At 47.5% G+C, this 22,944-nt stretch overlaps 1 non-coding gene across 1 annotated transcript; it reads right to left on the minus strand.

Moving 5' to 3' along the window:
* Nucleotides 1-3,523: 3,523 nt before the first annotated feature.
* trnay-gua (transfer RNA tyrosine (anticodon GUA)) lies at nucleotides 3,524-3,609 on the minus strand. Its single transcript is given in 2 exon segments — nucleotides 3,524-3,559; nucleotides 3,573-3,609. It is a non-coding gene; the product is annotated as a tRNA-Tyr (tRNA).
* Between the last annotated feature and the right edge of the window lie 19,335 nt (nucleotides 3,610-22,944).

Genomic DNA, 22,944 nt, shown 5'->3' on the forward strand with positions numbered 1-22,944 from the left:
AAGCCGCGGTCTGCAGAGCTCAAAACTAGCGCAGCGTACGCAGCGGGGTCCCTTGTTGGGGACCCGGGTTGGAGAATGAGTCTGACCGCCGGCCAGCGGCTAACCTTACCGCGGGCCGGCGGGGACTACCACAGGCGGGGGGCTCTTCCCGGACCCATGGAGCGGAGCTATGACCGCGGCCTGCGGTGCGGTGTTTCCGGCTGGGGGCAGCGGGACTTTAATCTGACTGACCGCGTTCTTGCGGCCTACAGCACCTGAAGCCGCGGTCTCCGTGGGGAGGCAGAATTTAGGGACTTACCTGGACGTTCCCTTGTCTGCATCGGGACGCCCGCGCGGTGGCTGGGAGGGTTGAGGTCCCGACCACGGGGGAAAATGGAGTAGGACTGGCCAAATTGTTTTGCCTTCCACCACAGTGATGAATGCTGTGGTGGATGTTTATGTTAAAATTTTATTGTGTTTTTGTGTGTTCTTTTCATTGTTCCGCTGCTTGACAATTTCCTTTCATTGCATTTATGGAATGTGACGAATAAAACTGATTGTATTGATTATAAATACAGTACTCAATAGATAAGATAATCCAGAGGCCGTTTAACACAAAGTCCCATCATTTTCAAAATGTGCCAAGCGAGACTCTAGACGAAAATCCCCCGTGCAAGCAAGGGGCAGTTTTTCCTGAGTGTAGGGTCATTTGTGCGTGGGTACAGGAAGTATGTGGAAGCTGGACGAGGGTTAACCGCGGTCCAACGGCTGAATGATGCATGATGATGTCGTGCCCGTAGATTCACACACGGATTGCCTTGTGCTCCCCTCACCAAGTAACAACCCACCACCAGGCCCCTCAGCAGGAACCTAACACTTCAACATTAATCCTCCCACATATAGTGTAATAGTGCCGAATGCAATCCAAATACCAGAGCAAAGGACGGGCGCCAGGGATGATAGGATTTAGCTGTAACGATGAGGTGGGACACAACTGGATGGTAGATGATCGACAATAGACAATAGGGCAGGAGTAGGTGAGGCCATCGTCGCCTCGAGCCAGCACCGCCATCATTGTGATCAGCTGATCATCCCCAATCAGTACCCCATTCCTGCCTTTCCCCAGATCCCTGCTCTCTGGCTATCTTTAAGGAGCCATGGTGAGCTCTCTTCTGAGAGAGCCTCAGAGAATGCCGGCTCCACCGACCTCTGAAGGCACAGCGACATTCCACAGACTCACACGTCCCGGTGACAAAGACAAACCTGACAGACACTGTGGATGTGTTCGATTGTGATCATCAGTTTTGGCTTTTCCATAACTGGAAGGAGTTCAGAGGCCTTGTGCACATATGGCACACCACACATTCGCTCACTCAACGATCTACGTTGGCTACTCTATCCAGTAAATTGCCATCTGTGTCATTCTCTGCGAGTCCGCCGTTCTGGGTTCATGGGCGTGTGGGAAGACGCGGGGAATAGTTTCAGTTCCCGATAGTTTAGTGATACAGCGTGGAAGCAGGCCCTTGCCTCACCAGAAAGGGTCTGCGCGGATCAGGCGAGGATCCACCCGGGCTTACCAGCGAGTTCATCCCTACATCGGGAGGGCAAAGTTATCAGAGCCAATTATAGCGACAAAAACCTGTAGTCTTGAAGCTGTAAATATTCTCAGTAACAGGTCTGTGTCGAATGTGTAGTATGTGCGGGACGCTGGCAAGAAGGGCGCAGTGTTCCACGCCTGTATTCTAACTAAATAAAATATTCCCGGAGAGAAACATGTTTAGCTTATTTAGGTTAGTTAGTGTAGCGAAAAAGCGCCGAGAAGAAGAAACAGGCCCTGCGCCACAAGTCCACGGACCATGCGATTTCCCGCACATATAACGCACTATCCTTACACACACTAGGGACAAGAAAGAGATAGCCCAAAGGCCAAATTAACCTTATCCAAACCGTACGCCTTGAGTTTGGGAGGGGACCCGGAGCTCCGGAGAAAACCCACGCAGGTCACGGGGAGACCGTACAACTCAGTACAGAACGGCACCGTAGGGATCAAACCGGGGCCTTGGCGCGGAGGGAGAAGGGTCTTGAAATGTCTGTGGAATCTCGCCTTCAGAGGGCGGTGGAGGCAGTTCGTCGGGAGGCTTCAGAGAGAAGCTAGATAGGGCTCTAACACATAGCAGAGTCAGGGGATATGGGGAGAAGGCAGGACAACGGAACTGATTGGGATGATCAGCCATGATCACAGTTCGACTGGCTGGTTGAGGCTCGGAAGGGCGAAGGGCCCTGCCTCTTGCACCTATTGTCTATGGTCTGATGGTCTATTGGGAGCGCAACTCTACCGGTGCACCCACAGGACCACCCGTTCCAGTTACACCCTAGTTGCATTGTCCAGCTTGAGCTGGGGGGAGGACAGCTGGCAGCTGCAAGATGAAGCATCTGCCACATAAAGTGCTGAATCCCCGTCAGTCATTATATCAAACTAATCCTTGTAGAGATTAGCTTTGAGGGACAAGAACTAAGAACAGCCAAAACCACTGCACACTGGCATGGAAATATGCGGGCGGGTGTTCTCGATTCTAATTAGATTTCAAGGTCTTGGCACATGCATTAATTAAGAAGAGTTCGGTCTTTACAAACCAAAGAAAAAATCTGAGGGTTCTTCAGGCATCTCTCATGCTCTTCGTTGATGTGATGTTGCCCACTCACAGCCCAACTTGGTCATCAGCTTATACGCCTCTCCACAGAGGTGAGTAGCAGGCAAGGGATGCCACTCTATGCAGTGGGAGACTGATTGTCGACACCATTGGGCATAACTCCCGACACATTGGCCCCATCTTGTCAGAGTATTTAGGTGCGATGTCATAGAACCATAGAAAATAGGTGTGAAGGAGCGCTTCGTCTGCCCTTTTGATGCCAGCACCGCCATTCATTGTGATCGATGGCCTGATGCTTCCTCCAGAAATAACCAGTGCTTGCCTTTGATCCCATTATCCCCTTGACCCAATGTGTGTCCCCTCGGTGGCGAGGGTTCCGAACCAAGGGCCACAGTGTTAGCAATAGAAGAGGGAGGCGAATTTAAGACTGAGGTTAAGGAGAAATACAAACTTTTTCACACCCAGAGAGTTGTGTGATAGTTGGTGGGATTTTTCGATTTCGTTCCTTGTGTGCCACAGCGGTACGAGTGTGCGGTCCAATTTCACTCGGACTGGATTAGAGGGTAGATTTTTGACTAGAGCGTCGATGGGGCTAGTGGAGTCCAGTGATATGGGGATAAGACCCGTCAATGATCACAATGAATGGCGGTGCTGGCATGTAGATGGGACGCTCCTTGCCTCGGAATGGAATTTATCCTGCAAATAGTTTTCGATATTCAAGTCAAGTCAAGTTAAGTCAAGTTTAGTCGTCAAATACACATACACATACGAGATGTGCAGTGAAATGAAAAGTGGCAATGCTCGCGGACTTTGTGCAAAAAGACAAACAAACAACCAACCAGACAAACTACAAACAGAATAGAACAGAATCACATATTCTTAAGGTGAGCAGCTCCTTCAAGCCACAATTGAACCAGCGACCTAAGGATGACCATGTTTCCACTACAGTCCTCCGCTCTACCAACTGAGCCATCGAAGGAAAGTTTCTATGCTTCTAAATCAGCGTCCATTAAACGCACGGCGCAGGAGAAGAGTTGTCTTATTTGCATGTTAATAGTATTTATACGCAATAAATTGGCCGCTACTCTCTCCAGCGCACACACGCCACAACTACTCCCAGTCTCATGAAACCCTCGTGAAATATTCTCTCGTTCTCGCCACCAGCCGGGTAGTTTGTCAAGGAAAAATGTGTCTGGACGTGGAGGGGGGGGGGCACGAAAGGTCACCCCCAAACCTGACAACAGGAAGCACTGTCACGGATTTACGGTCAGCCACGGCGATTTAAAAGAATAGAAACTACATTCCAGATCCCCCCCACCCCCCCCCCCCCACCCCCCCCCCCCCCATCCCCCCCCCCCCCCCCCCCCCCCCCCACTCCCCCCCCCCACCCCCCCCCCCCCCCATCTCTGCTGGCATCAGGCCCATATTTAACATCCCATCTCCCTGTGACAGCTCCCTGGAGCGTGACGGTTCCCTTTGCGGCACGGATGACACAGAATTCACTTTATTTATTTTTGCGCTGCAGGATTTTACAGGAGGTGTGAAATGGGAAGGGAAGCATCCAGCTCACGGTGTCCCAGAGTCTCGCAGCGTGGAAACAGGCCCTTCGGCCCACAATGTCTGTGCCGAACCTGATGCCAAGGTCAAGCCTTATCTGCCTAAGAGTCATAGACACAAAACGCTGGAGTAACTCAGCGGGACAGGCAGCATACAGGAGCCATTGGGCCATACAGCGTGGAAGGAGGCCCTTCGGACCAACTTGCCCACTCGGACCAACATGCCCCATCTACACTAGTCTCGTCTGCCTGTGTTTGGCTCATATCCCTCTAAACCAGGGGACGGCAACCTACGGCCCAGGGGCCGGATCCGGCCCGTAACCCAGAATCATCCGGCCCGCTGGCGGTTTTTTTTCAATTAGCTTTCGCGACCTGGGAACTGCAGCCAGTCCCGAAAACACGAGGGGTCTGGGAACTGCAGAAAACTAATTGAAAAACACATATTCTGGAGTATGGTGTACAATTTTGGTCGCCTAATTATAGGAAGGATGTCAACAAAATAGAGAGAGTACAGAGGAGATTTACTAGAATGTTGCCTGGGTTTCAGCAACTAAGTTACAGAGAAAGGTTGAACAAGTTAGGGCTTTATTCTTTGGAGCGCAGAAGGTTAAGGGGGGGACTTGATAGAGGTCTTTAAAATGATGAGAGGGATAGACAGAGTTGACGTGGAAAAGCTTTTCCCACTGAGAGGAGGGAAGATTCAAACAAGGGGACATGACTTAAGAATTAATCAAGATCAAGATCAAGATTCAAGGTTCAATCAAGATTCAATTTATTTGTCATTTGGACCCCTTGAGGTCCAAACGAAATGCCGTTTCTGCAGCCATACATTACAAACAAATAGACCCAAGACACAACATAATTTACATAAACATCCGTCACATTGCTGTGATGGAAGGCCAAAAAAACTATCTCTCCGTTGCATCCCCCCCCCCCCCCCCCCCCCCCGATGTCAGAGTCAAAGTCAAAGCCCCCGGCTGGCGATGGCGATTGTCCCGCGGCCATTAAAGGGCCAATTAAGGGACAGAAGTTTAGGGGTAACATGAGGGGGAACTTCTTTACTCAGAGAGTGGTGGCTGTGTGGAATGAGCTTCCAGTGAAGGTGGTGGAGGCAGGTTCGTTTTTATCATTTAAAAATAAATTGGATAGTTATATGGACGGGAAAGGTATGGAGGTTTATGGTCTGAGCGCAGGTGTATGGGACTAGGGGAGAATACGTGTTCGGCACGGACTAGAAGGGTCGAGATGGCCTGTTTCTGTGCTGTAATTGTTATATGGTTATATGGTTATAAACTAATGCGAAAAACAACACTAAGTGTCACACTAGTTAGTATGTATTATTAGTATGTATTAGTACTAATGTATGTATTATTAGTATGTAATATTACTAATGTATGTATTATTAGTATATTATTACTAACGTATGTATTATTAGTATGTATTAGTACTAATGTATGTATTATTAGTATATTATTACTAATGTATGTATTATTGGTATATTATTACTAATGTATGTATTATTAGTATGTATTATTACTAATTTATGTATTATTAATATGTATTATTACTAATTACTAATTAATTTAGTATGTATTATTATCACCTCCATTTAACTATGGCGATAGATGTGCCACAACTACTTCCTCTGGCAGCTCATTCCACCCTCTGGGTGATAAAAATTTCCTTTAAATATCCCCCCCCCCTCCCTTTCCTTAAACCTATGTCCTTGTGTTCTTGGCTCCCCTACTCTGGGTACTCTGTGCATCTACCCAATTCCTCTCACAATCTTGTACACCTCTATAAGAACACCCCTCATCCTCCTGAGCTCCAAGGAAGAAAGTCCCAGGTTGAGGACTTCCTAATTTGAGGAAGGACATCCGTGTGATTGGGGCAGTGCAGCGTAGGTCCACGAGATTGATCCCTGGGATGGCGGGACTGTCATATGAGGAAAGATTGAAAAGACTAGTCTAGGCTTTTAAACTTGAGCTTAAAAGGATGAGGGGATATCTTATAGAAACATATAAAATTATAAAAGGACTGGCCAAGCTAGATGCAGGATACATGTTCCCAATGTTGGGCGAGTCCAGAACCAGGGGCCACAGTCTTAGAATAAAGGGGAGGTCATTTAAGACTGAGGTGAGAAAAACTTTTTCACCCAGAGAGTTGTGAATTAGTGGAATTCCCCTGGTTCTGGACTCCCCCAACATCGGGAACATGTTTCCTGCTGAGAGGTCGGGTAACAATAGAAAATAGACAATAGACAATTGACAATAGATAATAGACACATAGTCAAGTCAAGTCACATTTATTTATATAGCACATTTAAAAAACAACTCTCGTTGGCCAAAGTGCTTTACATTTGTTATAAGAATAATATAAACAAACAAACTACATACATATATACATATAGCCCTCGCTCAGTGGACGTCAGGAAAGGTTTGGGAGTACAGATACATTTTTAGTCTTGACTTAAAGTAGACGATGGAGGGGGCAGTTCTGATGGGAAGAGGGGATGCTGTTCCACAGTCTAGGAGCTGCAACCGCAAAGGCACGGTCGCCCCTAAGCTTATGCCTAGACCGCGGGATGTTCAGCAGCCCCAAGTCGGCTGATCTGAGGGGCCTGGAGGTGGAGTGGTGGGTGAGAAGACTTTTGATGTAGGTGGGGGCAAGCCCATTGAGGGCTTTGTAGACATAGAGGAGGGTCTTGAAATGTATACGGAACCGCACAGGGAGCCAGTGGAGAGAGGTCAGGATGTGGCCCCTTTTTCAGGTGCCCTTCAGGTGCAGGAGTAGGCCATTCGTCCCTTCGAGCCAGCACCGCCATTCAATGTGATCATGGCTGACCATCCACAATCAGTACCCTGGACTTTGAAAGCACGGTGGGAGGAGCGACCAGGCGATGAGAGGTCTCTTCATTTTGCCTCCAGGGTCTCTCAGGTCCCGTTTGCTGTGGATGCAGCATCTGACACACAGCTCCGCTCCCGTTACCCTGGCAATGTGGGTTTCAAAGGGAGCTCTGCCTGTGACATTTAGCTTTCCTCACTGTCCGTTAATGTTATCCTTACAGCTACCTCCGAACGTGTTCAGGCACGGCTGCCGAAATGCTGCTAATTAGTGCTGAGTTTCAGGGGTGAATGAACAGCCAAAAGCTTTGGATATTTAAATCTGGGCTGACTCAAAGTGACACAAATGCTGAAGCTGGAACGGTCATCGGTCCTGACAGTTGGCCCAACGTCAGAACAAATTCTACCAACATAATATCTCCACTCGCCATGCCCGTTAGACACGGGAGCAGAATAGACAATAGACAATAAGACAATAGACAATAGGTGCAGGAGGAGGCCATTCGGCCCTTCGAGCCAGCACCACCATTCAATGTGATCATGGCTGATCATCCCCAATCAGTACCCCGTTCCTGCCTTCTCCCCATATCCCCTGACTCCACTATTTTTAGGAGCCCCATAGAAAAATAGAAACATAGAAACATAGAAAATAGGTGCAGGAGTAGAGGCCATTCGGCCCTTCGAGCCTGCACCGCCATTCAATATGATCATGGCTGATCATCCAACTCAGTATCCTGTACCTGCCTATCACTAAGGAAGACATAAATAATCTGCCGGAAATAGCAGGGGCCCGCGGGTCAAAGGAGTTGGAGGAATTGAGTGAAATCCAGGTTAGCCGGGAAGTGGTGTTGGGTAAATTGAATGCATTAAAGGCCGATAAATCCCCAGGGCCAGATAGGCTGCATCCCAGAGTACTTAAGGAAGTAGCTCCAGAAATAGTGGATGCATTAGTAATAATCTTTCAAAACTCTTTAGATTCTGGAGTAGTTCCTGAAGATTGGCGGGTAGCAAACGTAACCCCACTTTTTAAGAAGGGAGGGAGAGAGAAAATGGGGAATTACAGACCAGTTAGTCTAACATCGGTAGTGGGGAAACTGCTAGAGTCAGTTATTAAAGATGGGATAGCAGCACATTTGGAAAGTGGTGAAATCATTGGACAAAGTCAGCATGGATTTATGAAAGGTAAATCATGTCTGACCAATCTTATAGAATTTTTCGAGGATGTAACTAGTAGAGTGGATATGGGAGAACCAGTGGATGTGGTGTATCTGGACTTCCAGAAGGCTTTCGACAAGGTCCCACATAAGAGATTAGTATACAAACTTAAAGTACACGGCATTGGAGGTTCAGTATTGATGTGGATAGAGAACTGGCTGGCAAACAGGAAGCAAAGAGTAGGAGTAAACGGGTCCTTTTCACAATGGCAGGCAGTGACTAGTGGGGTACCGCAAGGCTCAGTACTGTGACCCCAGCTATTTACAATATATATTAATGATCTGGATGAGGGAATTGAAGGCAATATCTCCAAGTTTGCGGATGACACTAAGCTGGGGGGCAGTGTTAGGTGTGAGGAGGATGCTAGGAGACTGCAAGGTGACTTGGATAGGCTGGGTGAGTGGGCAAATGTTTGGCAGATGCAGTATAATGTGAATAAATGTGAGGTTATCCATTTTGGTGGCAAAAACGGGAAAGCAGACTATTATCTAAATGGTGGCAGATTGGGAAAGGGGGAGATGCAGCGAGACCTGGGTGTCATGGTACACCAGTCATTGAAGGTAGGCATGCAGGTGCAGCAGGAAGTAAAGAAAGCGAATGGTATGTTGGCTTTCATAGCAAGAGGATTTGAGTATAGGAGCAGGGAGGTTCTACTGCAGTTGTACAGGGTCTTGGTGAGACCACACCTGGAGTATTGCGTGCAGTTTTGGTCTCCAAATCTGAGGAAGGACATTATTGCCATAGAGGGAGTGCAGAGAAGGTTCACCAGACTGATTCCTGGGATGTCAGGACTGTCTTATGAAGAAAGACTGGATAGACTTGGTTTGTACTCTCTAGAATTTAGGAGATTGAGAGGGGATCTTATAGAAACTTATAAAATTCTTAAGGGGTTCGACAGGCTAGATGCAGGAAGATTGTTCCCGATGTTGGGGAAGTCCAGGACAAGGGGTCACAACTTAAGGATAAGGGGGAAATCCTTTAAAACCGAGATGAGAAGAACTTTTTTCACACAGAGAGTGGTGAATCTCTGGAACTCTCTGCCACAGAGGGTAGGCGAGGCCAGTTCATTGGCTATATTTAAGAGGGAGTTAGATGTGGCCCTTGTGGCTAAGGGGATCAGGGGGTATGGAGAGAAGGCAGGTACGGGATACTGAGTTGGATGATCAGCCATGATCCTATTGAATGGCGGTGCAGGCTCGAAGGGCCGAATGGCCTACTCCTGCACCTAATTTCTATGTTTCTATGTTTCTATGTTTCTACATGCAAGTTACAAAATATCAGAGTGCAGAATACAGTGTTGTACTGCAGTTAGAGAAAAGTCCAAGGTCCACGAGGAAGTAGGTTGGAAGATTTTCCTCCAGAGATGCTGCCTGACCCACTGAGTTACTCCAGCACTTTTGGGCCTTTTTCTGCAAACCCACAATCTGCAGTTCCTTGTTTGAAACTTTGTGGTTGCATTTATGTATATGGTTAGATAGCTTTTCACCGTTCTTCGGTACAAGGACAATAATCAAGCTCGACACAATGCGAGGGAGGAGGACTGGCTGAACTTTGTTGCCTTCCACCACAATAGGAAGAACGCTGTGGTAGATGTTTGTGTTCAATTCTATTGTGTATTGGGTGTGTTCTTTTTTTAAGTGTATCGCTGCTGGCAAATTCATTTCACTGCACCTTCGGATGCATGTGATGAATAAGGTGCGACAGAGGTTCACCTGCACCTCCTCCAACCTCATCTATTGCATCCGCTGCTCTAGATGTCAGCTAATCGACATCGGTGAGACCAAGCGGAGGTTGGGCGATCGTTTCGCCCAACACCTCCGCTCGGTTCACACTAACCAACCTGACCTCCCGGTGGCCCTTCATTTCAACTCCCCCTCCCATTCCGTATCCGACCTCTCTGTCCTGGGTCTCCTTCACGGCCAGTGTGAGCAACACCGGAAATTGGAGGAACATCACCTCATATTCCGCCTGGGGAGTCTGCATCCTGCAGGCATGAACATTGAATCCTCCCAATTCTGTTAGCCCTTGCTGTCTCCTCCCCTTCCTACCTCTCTCTCAGGCTCCTCCTCCTCCTTTTTCCTTTCTTCTCCCCGCCTTCCCCCACCCCCTATCAGTCTGAAGAAGGGTTTCAGCCTGAAACGTCGCCTATTCCCTTCGCTCCATAGATGCTGCTGCACCCGCTGAGTTTCTCCAGCATTTTTGTGTACCTGTGACGAATAAAATTTGACTTAACCATATAACCATATATAACCATATAACAATTACAGCACGGACCAGGCCATCTCGACCCTTCTACTCCGTGCCGAACACATAATCTCCCCTAGTCCCATACACCTGTGCTCAAACCATAACCCTCCATTCCCTTCCCGTCCATATAACTATCCACTTAGACTTTGGTTAGACACAAAATGTTTTATGTGCAATTCCTAACAGTCACTGTATGTCATATTGGCACTTGTGGGCGGCGCACCAAGGCAAATTCCTTGTATGTGAATACTTGGCCAATAAACCTATTCATTCATTCATTTTTATTTATTTAAGATGCTGGAGTAACTCAGCGGGTCAGGCATCATCTCTGGAGAAAAGGAATAGGTGATGTTTCAGGCCAAGACGCTTCTGCAGACCACGACAGAAGTGAAACATTAATTCGGCTTCCATCTGTACTGATCCTACCCCAGCACGTTCTGGCCTTGGGAGAGATTTCCGCTGTATTTACTTCCGCATAAACAATGTCAGACCTTTCAAAGTGTCCTACTGTTTTCATCCGATGTAACCAACCAAATATCCATCTCAGTTTAATTGGTGAGAGTGTGGCTTGTATTCGGTTTCTGTTTGCTCAGTAATAAACATGTTCAAACACAGTATTTAATGAAACCAGACGCAAAAGCATAAATTCTCATTACCGGAGTCAACCAAGTGAAGAAGGTAATAATTTCATTCCGAGTCTTGATATGACTCGAGTAGCTCGGGGCTTAGTTATTTTACAACTGAGGACACACTTGCTAAGGATGCAGTGTTTTACAAGTGTCCGCCTCATTACGAGGTCAGGCCGTGCCAGGAAACAGCTCGCCTAACAAGAGGAGTTGAGTAGAAGAGCAAATAAGTCCTCCTGCATTTGTACAGAGCCCTAGTGAGACCACACCTGGAGTATTGTGTGTAGTTTTGGTCCCCTAATTTGAGGAAGGACATTCTTGCTATTGAGGGAGTGCAGCGTAGGTTCACCAGGTTAATTCCCGGGATGGCGGGACTGACATATGCTGAGAGAATGGAGCAGCTGGGGTTGTACACTCTGGAGTTTGGAAGGATGAGAGGGCATCTTATTGAAACATATAAGATTATTAAGGGCTTGGACATGCTAGAGGCAGGAAACATGTTCCCGATGTTGGGGGAGTCCAGAACCAGGGGCCACACAGTTTAAGAATAAGGGGTAAGCCATTTAGAACGGAGACGAGGAAACACTTTTTCTCACATAGAGTGGTGAGTCTGTGGAATTCTCTGCCTCAGAGGGCGGTGGAGGCAGGTTCTCTGGATGCTTTCAAGAGAGAGTTAGATAGGGCTCTTAAAGATAGCGGAGTCAGGGGATATGGGGAGATACTGAGTTGGATGATCAGCCATGATCATATCGAATGGCGGTGCAGGCTCGAAGGGCTGAATGGCCTACTCCTGCACCTAATTTCTATGTTTCTATGTTTCTAGAAGGCAGGAACCTAATGTCTATTGCCTCCATTACCTGCCCCAATCTAAAGGCCTCTTAAAAGCCATTTTTGTATATTCTTATATATCTCTTCTTGCCTCCGGTTTATTTTTCCACACCCCACCTCTGCTTTCAGTTTGAAGAAGGGTCCTGACCCGAAACATCACTTCTTTTACCCCAGAGATGCTGCCTGACCCGCTGAGAGCCGCTCCAACATTCTGTGTCTATCTCACCAAGCAAAACCTGCATGATCCCACAGGGAGAACGTGCAAACACCATGTGGACTGCATCAGAGATCAGAATTAAACCCTGGATCTGTGAGTCAGTGCATAAATTCAGAAGTGATAGGAGCACAATTAGGCCATTCGGCCCATCAAGTCTACAGCGCCCATTCAATCATGGCTGATCTATCTTTCCCTCCCAACCCCATTCTCCTGCCTTCTCCCCATAACCCCTGACACCCGTACTAATCAAGAATCTATCTGTATTTTTTACCTTAAAAAAATATTAATTGACTTGGCCTCCACAGCCTTGTGTGGCAATGAATTCCATAGATTCACCACCCTCTGACTAAATAAATTTCTCCTCATCCTTCCTAAAGGAACGTCCTTTAATACTGAGGCTGTGACCTCTAGTCCTAGACTCTCCCACTAGTGGAAACATCCTCTCCACATGATCACAATAAATAGCGGTGCTGGCTAGAAGGGCCGAATGGCCTCACATGCACCTGTTTTCTATGTTTCTCTCCACTCTATCTAAGCCTTTCCCTATTCTATACGTTTCAACGAGATACTTCCACCACATAATGGCTTCATTCCTCAGTCGCTGTTTAGAACCAAGATGGATGGCGGTGCCCAATTAGGAATAGAATGTCGATTGTTGATTGCGAGCCAAAAGCTGAAGAGTTTATGATTTATTGGAGTCAGGATTCTTGGAAAAAAATAAATCTAAATTCCATTTATATCAAACGGCCTGTCATATCTCACCCCTCCCCCACCCACCCCTCACCTGATGTACAATCATTTATTTTCATCTGACTCTCCGCGCATTCTGCAGCCAAATATTGTAATTATTTTGCAGACAACCTTGCGGTGGCTGAAGGATAATACTCCTGACAACACAAGGCATCTCTCAGCACAGCGCTGCAGTACCGAGTACTTGTAAAATATTCATAGTCGGGATGTGTGCAATCCGGAGACGACCAATATATAATGGCCACACATAGCTGGGTTGGTGAGCGTGCGGCAGTTCTTTTCCATAACTGATCGCCTCCTGAGTCTCTGCAGATCCAGCTAACAAAGGATGGAGGTGCAAGGATACTGCAGCTTACTTTGGTTTTGGAGGTATGGTGTGCAGTCAGGCCCATCGGCCCATCGAGTCCACGCCAGCCATCCATCACCAATCACACTAGTTCTATGTTATTAACATAGAAACATAGAAGGTAGGTGCAGGAGTAGAGGCCATTCGGCCCTTCGAGCCAGCACCGCCATTCAATACGATCATGGCTGATCATCCACAATCAGTACCCTGTTCCTGCCTTCTCCCCATATAGAAACATAGACATAGAAAATAGGTGCAGGAGTAGGCCATTCGGCCCTTCGAGCCTGCACCGCCATTCGATACGATCATGGCTGACCATCCACAATCAGTACCCTGTTCCTGCCTTCTCCCCGTATAGAAACATAGACATAGAAAATAGGTGCAGGAATAGGCCATTCGGCCCTTCGAGCCTGCACCGCCATTTGATATGATAATGGCTGATCATCCAACTCAGTATCCCATCCCTGCCTTCTCTCCACACCCCCTGATCCCTTTAGCCACAAGGGCCACATCTAACTCCCTCTTAAATATAGCCAATGAACTGTGGCCTCAACTACCTTCTGTGGCAGAGAATTCCACAGATTCACCACTCTCTGTGTAAAACATTATTTTCTCATCTCGGTCCTAAAAGACTTCCCTCTTGTCCTTAAACTGTGACCCCTAGTTCTGGAGTTGTACAGTCTCCTCCCATGCCCGGTGGATTTAGACAATAGACAATAGACAATAGTTCAAGTTCAAGTTCAAGTGAGTTTATCGTCATGTGTCCCTGTATAGGACAATGAAATTCTTGCTTTGCTTCAGCACACAGAACATAGTAGGCATTGACTACAAAACAGATCAGTGTGTCCATATACCATTATATAAATATATACACACATGAATAAATAAACTGATAAAGTGCAAAAAACAGATAATGGGCTATTAATGTTCAGAGTTTTGTCCGAGCCAGGTTTAATAGCCTGATGGGTGTGGGGAAGTAGCTATTCCTGAACCTGGACGTTGCAGTCTTCAGGCTCCTGTACTTTCTACCTGAAGGTAGCAGGGAGATGAGAGAGTGGCCAGGATGGTGTGGGCCACACTCCAATAGACAATGGACAATAGGCAATAGCTGCAGGAGTAGGCCATTCGGCCCTTCGAGCCAGCACCGCCATTCAATGTGATCATGGCTGATCATCCCCAATCAGTACCCCGTTCCTGCCTTCTCCTCATATCCCCCGACTCCACTATCTTTAAGAGCCCTATCTAGCTCTCTCTTGAAAGTATCCAGAGAACCGGCCTCCACCGCCCTCTGAGGCAGAGAATTCCTGATTTACAGAGGCCCAATTATCTGTAAACCCCACACATCTTTGAGATATTGGGGGAGATTGGGGCACCTGGAAGAAGCCGTCACGGTCACTGGGAAAATGTGTAAACTCCACACAGACAGCAGCCAAGGTCAGGACTGAACCTGCGTCCCTGGCGCTGTGAGGCGGCGGCTCTACCATCTATGTTGCTGTGCCACACTGTGTTTTGTAAACTAGATGCTGGTTGTACCCGCTGAGTTACTCAAGCAACTCTGGCACTGTCCCGTCGTGCCATGGACCCAGATCACCTCCTCCATCAGGCTATCAGCAGGGAGCAGAGGCCATCCCGACTGAAGTCCCGTCACCCCCTTTGCTCTACATGGAAAACAACTCCAAGCATCCATCCATCCAGCCAACTGAGACAAAAACAACACTGGATAGCCACAGTAGTGGTCACAGTAGTGGAAGACAACCTCATCTCCATTACACAGCTGCATCTCTTCACCAGATAAAAGCTGTCCAGGGCTCTTAAAAATAGCGGAGTCAGGGGATATGGGGAGAAGGCAGGAATGGGGTACTGATTGGGGATGATCAGCCATGATCACATTAACCATATAACCATATAACAATTACAGCACGGAAACAGGCCATCTCGACCCTTCTAGCCGAACACATAATCTCCCCTAGTCCCATACACCTGCGCTCAGACCATAACCCTCCATTATTCTCTTCCCATCCATATAACTATCCAATTTATTTTTAAATGATAAAAACGAACCTGCCTCCACCACCTTCACTGGAAGCTCATTCCACACCGCTACCACTCTCTGAGTAAAGAAGTTCCCCCTCATGTTACCCCTAAACTTCAGTCCCTTCATTCTCAAGTCATGTCCCCTTGTTTGAGTCTTCCCTACTCTCAGTGGGAAAATCTTTTCCACATCAACTCTGTCTATCCCTCTCATCATTTTAAAAACCTCTATCAAGTCCCCCCTTAACCTTCTGCGCTCCAAAGAATAAAGACCTAACTTGTTCAACCTTTCTCTGTAACTTAGTTGCTGAAATCCAGGCAACATTCTAGTAAATCTCCTCTGTACTCTGTCCATTTTGTTGACATCCTTCCTATAATTAGGCGACCAAAATTGTACACCATACTCCAGAATTGGCCTCACCAATGCCTTGTACAATTTTAACATTACATCCCAACTTCTATACTCAAATGGCGGTTGAATGGTTGAATACATTGAATGGCGGTGCTGGCTCGAAGGGCCGAATGGTCTACTCCTGCACCCATTGTCTATTGTCTATTGTCTATTGACTATGGCTGATCATCCATGTACCTGTCCGAAGTCTTTAAAATGTTGTCATAATATTTGTCATGCATCAATTACCGCCTCTGGCACCCCGTTCCCTACACCCACCACCATCAGTCAGAAAAAATTGCAGCCCAGGTTCCTATTAAATCTTTCCCCTCTCACTCTAAACGTATGTCCTCGAGTTCTTGATGTCAACAAGCCGAGCCTGCCCCTGGTCCATGTTCTTGCACCTTTCTTACCTATGTAGCTGTGTTGTACGCACCTATAGTTTAGCTTACTTTAGTTTAGTTTGGTATAGTTTAGTTTAGAGATACAGAGTGGAACCAGGCCCTTTGGCCCACGCGCTGACCAATGATCACCTGTTGACACTAATTCTGTCCTGCACACTAGGGACAATTTTCAGAAACCATTTAGCTTACAAATCTGCACGTCTTTGGCAAGTGGAAGGAAACTGGAGCAAACTCATGCAGTCACAGAGAGACACACTCACACAGACAGCGCCCGTGGTCAGGATTGAACCCGGGTCTCTGGCGCTGTAATGGGCCTGTCCCACCTACGCAACTTTCTCGGCGACTGCCGGCGCCCGTCATAGGTCGTTGCAGGTCGCCGAAAATGTTCAACAATCGATATTTACATCTACGGCCCACGAGTTTTGGCAACATCCTCGTAAATCTCCGCATCCCTGTCCAGCTTGCTGCCGACTCCTTGCTGAAAGGAGTCGTTAATGATTTGGGGTCGTAAGACTAAATTCGGGATTCCCTATCCCGATGCAGAACCAAGGTCCTAATGCGTGGACTCGACCCCAAACAGTGATAGGCCCGTCCCACTTACGTGACTATTTCAGCGACTGCCGGCACCCTTCATCGATCGTTACAGGTTGCAAAAAATATTCATCATGTTGAAAATCCAGCGGTGACCAGAACAAGGTACGACTCTTTGGGCGACTACTCACGACCGTACAGGCTTCACCCCGCGACATGTCGCCAGAGTATTGCCTGTATGGTCGTGAGTTGTCTCCTCAGTCGCCCAAAGAGTCATAACATCTTTCTGGTCACCGCTGGATATTCAACACGTTGGAACATTTTCGGCGACCTGTAACGACCTATGACGGGTGCCGGCAGTCGTAGAAAAAGTTGTGTAAGTGGGACAGGGCCATAAGGCAGCAACTCTACCACTGCACCACCTTGACACCAACGTATACATCTTGCAGCTCGTTCTTGGTTTCCTGGTTCCTTGGTCCTCCAAAATATTCCAAATGGAATTTAAACTGGAGGTGGTGAAGGGAGGGCTTAAGCCAGAAAGGGTTATTGGGAAGAAAGAGCTACTTTAAATTTAGTTGCATCTGGTTGGGTAACTATAGTTGGGTGGAGATTATTCCATGCTTTAATTGTGCGGAGGAAGAACGAATTGCTGTATACATCTGTCTTTGTAGCTGGGATCACAAATTGGATCGAATGCCCTCGTCTGCTCCTAATTGGTTTGGGTTTGGTGTAGGTCTTGTAGTCTATGTCGAGCTGACCATTTAACATTTTGTAAAAACAGGTCAAACGGTGAGCTTCACGTCTGTCTGTCTTGGAGAGGGTTCCGTACAAGCACCCGATAAGGACACTGTGTAGATCATCGGCTCCTCTTGTGGAAAAGTTTTCCCCAGGCCCCTCCTTCATTTGGGCCACTTTGCGTGAAGGAGAGCTAGATGATGCGATTCTCCTCACGGCACTTCCATGACCAGCCCATTATTAAGGACACTGTGTAAATCATCGGCTGCTCAATAAATCACCAAAGAGGTCATTCGGAGGTTTTGAATTGGACAGAAGACAATCATTGCTAAAGAGCGGAGTTGCACCTCTCACCGACAAAGAAATAGCAAGGTTACATTATGCAGGCAGCTGAATATCTTCATGGGTCAGCAGCCAGCTATCCCTCCTGAATGTCAATCATTTGGTTCCGTGGCGTGATTAAAGGAATGATCTAGTTTTGGAGAAGTTAACTATCGTCCATGAGCAATAACAATGAAACTAAAGGATTTTATCGCCCATATGGGCAGCGAAATTACGTACAGCGTTAATGCCCATTAATTTTTCCTTTATTAAGAAACCTAACCAATGAAGCAATGTGCAATGGCAAGGTTAAACTAGTGGCTGTTGAGAAACCAGGACTGACAAGGGTTTGCTTGTGTTGCAAATTGCACATGGGAATGTACGTAGAAAAATCAGAATATTGAGTTTAGTTTATTGTCACGTGTACCGAGGTACAGTGATAAACTCTTGTTGCGTGCTAACCAGTCAGCGGAAAGACAATACATGATTACAGTCGGGCCGTCCACAATGTACAGACACATGATAAATGGAATAACATGAATAAAATTTAACGCAAGATGAAGTTCAGTAAAGTCCGATCAAAGATAGTCCAAGGGTCTCCAATGAGGTAGATAGTAGCTCAGGACCGCTCTCTAGTTGTTGGTAGGATGGTTCAGTTGCCTGATAACAGCTGGGAAGGAACTGTCCCTGAATCTGGAGGTGTGCGTTTTCACACTTCTGTACCTCTTGCCTGATGGGAGAGGGGAGAAGAGGGAGTGGCCGGGATGAGACTGGTCCTTGATGATGCTGCTTGCCTTGCCGAGGCAGCATGAGGTGTAGATGGAGTCAATGGAAGGGGGGTTGGTTTGTGTGATGGTCTGGGCTGCGTCCACAATTCTCTGCATAGAGCCATATAGCAGGGAAATAGGCCCTTTTTAAACATGTTATTTTTAATACACAATAAAGCAAAGCAGAACCCACAGACTCACCATTCTCAGTGAGGAAAAAGTGTTTCCTCGTCTCTATTCTAAATGGCTTACCCCTTATTCTTGAACTGTGGCCCCTGGTTCTGGACTCCCCCAACATCGGGAACATGTTTGCTGCCTATAATGCTGCCTAATCCAGGCATCATACAATTATGTACATCTTCACCCTAGCTCTGACCTCCGATCAACTCATTATTACATTTAACCGTATAACCTTGGGCGCTACTTTTGATTTTATTAAAATATATTCAAATGACAAAGAGTAGCTTTAATAGGTGTTCAAGAAGGAACTGCAGATGCTGGAAAAATCGAAGGTAGACAAAAATGCTGGAGAAACTCAGTGGGTGAGGCAGCATCTATGGAACGAAGGATGCACAGTTTTAACCTCCATCAGTCTTACTACTGCTTTGGGAATCTCGGCCACTGGGAAGAGCGTTGTGGAGCAGCCATTAGAATGTTGGACAGGTACTCACTGGAGTTTAGAAGGGGGGGGAGGGGGCTCAGTGAAACTAAAGGGCCTGTCCCACGAACATGCGACTCCATGCGGCAAGCGCGACCTAACGTGGTCGCTTGAGCCGTAGGCCGGTCCCACTTTGATCGCCGGGGGTTTATGGAGTTGTGCGGAGCTGGTCCCGGAATCGCGCGGGGCTCCGAAAAACTGACCGTGTTCAAAAATTCCGCGCGGCAACGGCCTGCCGGCCCGCAGCCACCTCGACGCCGTACGTACCGGCACGACGGGCGTGCGCAGCGTCTCTACGCTATACGCAACGTCTTTATGCCGTACGTCACACTCGACCTCCGCACGGCCCCCGCTTCCGGTTTGGTCGCGCTTGCCGCATGCAGTCCCATGCTCGTGCGACAGGCCCTTTACCGAATAGTGAAAGGCTTGGATAGAGTGGGTGTGGGGATGATGTTTCCACTAGTGGGAGAGTATAGTCCTCCACTAGTGGGGGAGACCAGAGGTCACAGCCTCAGAATTAAAGGACATTCCTTTTCGAAGGAGATGACGAGGAATTTCCTTAGTCAGAGGGTGGTGAATCTGTGGAATTCTTTGCCACAGGCAGCTGTGGAGGCAAAGTCGGTGGATATATCTAAGGCAGAGATTGATAGAGTCTTGATTAGTGCAGGTGTCAGAGGTTATGGGGAGAAGGCAGGAGTCTGGGGTTAGGAGGGAGAGATAGTTATAACCATATAACAATTACAGCACGGAAACAGGCCATCTCCGCCCTTCTAGTCCGTGCCGAACACTTACTCTCACCTAGTCCCATCTACCTGCACTCAGACCATAACCCTCCATACCTTTCCCGTCCATATAACTTTCCAATTTATTTTTAAATTATAAAATCGAACCTGCCTCCACCACCTTCACTGGAAGCTCATTCCACACAGCGACCACTCTCTAAGTAAAGAAGTTCCCCCTCATGTTAGAGTGGTAAATCTGTGGAATTCTCTCCCGCAGAAGGTAGTTGAGGTTAGTTCATTGGCTATATTTAAGAGGGAGTTAGATGTGGCCCTTGTGGCTAAAGGGATCAGGGGGTATGGAGAGAAGGCAGGTACAGGATACTGAGTTGGATGATCAGCCATGATCATATTGAATGGCGGTGCAGGCTCGAAGGGTCGAATGGCCTACTCCTGCACCTATTTTCTATGTTTCTATGTTACCCCTAAACTTCTGTCCCTTAATCTGAAATCATGTCCTCTTGTTTGAATCTTCCCTACTCTCAGTGGGAAAAGCTTTTCCATGTCAACTCTGTCTATCCCTCTCATCATTTTAAAGACCTCTATCAAGTTCCCCCTTAACCTTCTGTGCTCCAAAGAATAAAGACCTAACTTGGTCATCCATGATTGAATGGCAGAGTAGACTTGATGGGCGGAATGGCCTAATTCTGCCCCTATCACATATGATCTTATGAGAACAGTCTTTGGGTGCGGAGGTGAGTGAGAAGGAAATGCTGGATCCTATCTCACGCTGCCTGTCCCACCTGTCTCGGCATGAGACAGAGGTTAGCTTCTGTCACAGCCTGAGTCTGAAATGAACAGGTTTAGGATTAAAATCGACCAGGTTGCAGTTGATCTGATTTGCAATAGTGACTGCACAGAGTAGAATGTGCTGTGTGACTGCAGCGTGCTCAGTAAATGGGCAAACGTGCAATACGAGCGCTGGGATGTGACGTGCAACATCAGCTGTAACTGCACTCTGAGACAGCAGTGCAGAGTGGTGCTGAACTTGAACTGCTATCTACCTCATTGGTGACCCTCGGACCATCTTTGATCCGACTTTGCTGGCTGTACCGTGCACTGAACGTTATTCCCTTATCATGTATCTACACACTGTGAATGGCTCGGTTGTAATCATGTGTATAGTCTTTTCGCCTCTTGTTCTTGCGTGTGGCATGCACAGCTTAAAGTTGCAGGTCAGGTTTGCAGGTTTGAGTTAGATAGGGCTCTTGAAAATAGCGGAGTCAGGGGATATGGGGAGAAGGCAGGAACAGGGGTACTGATTGGGGATGATCAGCCATGTTCACATTGAATGGCTGTGCTGGCTCGAAGGGCCGAATGGCCTACTCCTGCACCTATTGTCAAGGGCAGACATCCAGGCCAGTACATCATCAGTTGCTGGGTGGATGGGCTTTGATGCCCCCAGGGAAAAGCCTCAGTGGGCATTCATTCACAATGTGTGGGGTGGTCTGGTCTGGATGTCCACAGTCGCAAGCAGGGCTGCCTGTCAGCCCCCACTGATGCAGGTGATGGGCTGTTCTTGCATGGAGGGTGCGGATTCAGTTCAGGGTTCGCCATTGCTTGCGATGGAGGTCAAAACCCAGTGGTTTCACTGTGGGGTCTGTGAAGGGCTCTCCGTTGTTGGTGTTGGCATCTTTCCAGGCTCCGCACCACTCAATCTTGGAGTCAAAGTCCTCCAGGGATTTGACTGAAGACCGGAAGGGTTTGCGGGACTTCAGGCGCATGTTGGGCAGATAGTTCAAGTCAACGTGGATGGGAAGGTCGATGGTGCTAATCACCAATCGTTCAACATCCTCTCCGTTCTGCGTATGCTGGGAGGGGCGATATGAGAGAGGGCGGGGAGCCACTGCAAAGGTGCGGACTTAAGCGTTCCTGTGATGGCCCGCATTGCAGAGTTCAGGACAGTGTCAACTCGTTTGGTGTGTATACATACATACAGACAGACAGCAGGACTGTGGTGAAAGTCTCTTCCTTTGCGTTTGGGAGGGAGAGATAGATCAGCAGTCATTGAATGGTGGAGTAGACTTTTGATGGTGGAGTAAACTCATTTTTATTCTCTGGCTTTCGACACTGGCTGAGACATTGCTCCTGTTTTTAGTGCTTTTAATGTCTTTTAATTTTTACTATTTTATGGTCCTTTGTTTTACGGTTTTTAATGGTTTGTAATAACTTCTTGTCCATGAGTTCTCAAGTACAGCACTTTGTGGCAACTGCAGTTGTTTAAAGTGCTTTATAAATAAAGTTATTATTATTATAGTTATTACTTGATGGGCCGAATAGCCTAATTCGGCGCCTATTCCTTATGACCTTATGACCTTATCTGACCCACTCGGCCAACAGGTTCCACACTCAACTACCTTCTGGGTGGTATTTTTTATTTCCGTGTATCCTTTCCTCACCTTTTATCAATGTTAATGTTTAAGTTAGTTATTGTAACGTGTATGGAGGTACAGTAAAAAGCTTTGTTTTGCATGCTATCCAAACAGAGCAGAGGTACCACACATAAATACAATCAAGTCAAACTCAAGTACTTTAGGAAGAGCAACGGGGAAGGTACAGTGTGCAGAATGTAGTTCTCAGCATTGTAGCGCATCAGTTCCCGATGTTGGGGGAGTCCAGAACCAGGGGCCACAGTTTAAGAATCAGGAGTGAGCCATTTAGAACGGAGATGAGGAAATACTTGTTCTCACAGAGGGTGGTCTGTGGAATTCTCGGCCTCAGGTGGAGGCAGGTTCTCTGGATGCTTTCAAGAAAGAGCTAGACAGGGCTCTTAAAATAGCGGAGTCAGGGGATATGGGGAGAAGGCAGGAACGGGGTACTGATTGGGGATGATCAGCCATGATCACATTGAATGGCGGTGCTGGCTCGAAGGGCCGAATGGCCTACTCCTGCCCCTATTGTCTATTGTCTATTGTTCCAGAGCCAATGTCCAAAGTCCAATGCGGTAGAGGGTCTCATGTTGCCGACCTCCCCGTGGTCAGCCCCTGTCAACTGACCTCCGTTAGGTCAACGATAACAAACAGAGACAGCCGCAGCTTGGCGCCAACCCGGAGCACGCGCCCCGTTTAT

This window comes from Leucoraja erinacea, unplaced genomic scaffold (assembly GCF_028641065.1).
Source record: "Leucoraja erinacea ecotype New England unplaced genomic scaffold, Leri_hhj_1 Leri_68S, whole genome shotgun sequence".
In the NCBI taxonomy this organism is placed as follows: domain Eukaryota; kingdom Metazoa; phylum Chordata; class Chondrichthyes; order Rajiformes; family Rajidae; genus Leucoraja; species Leucoraja erinaceus.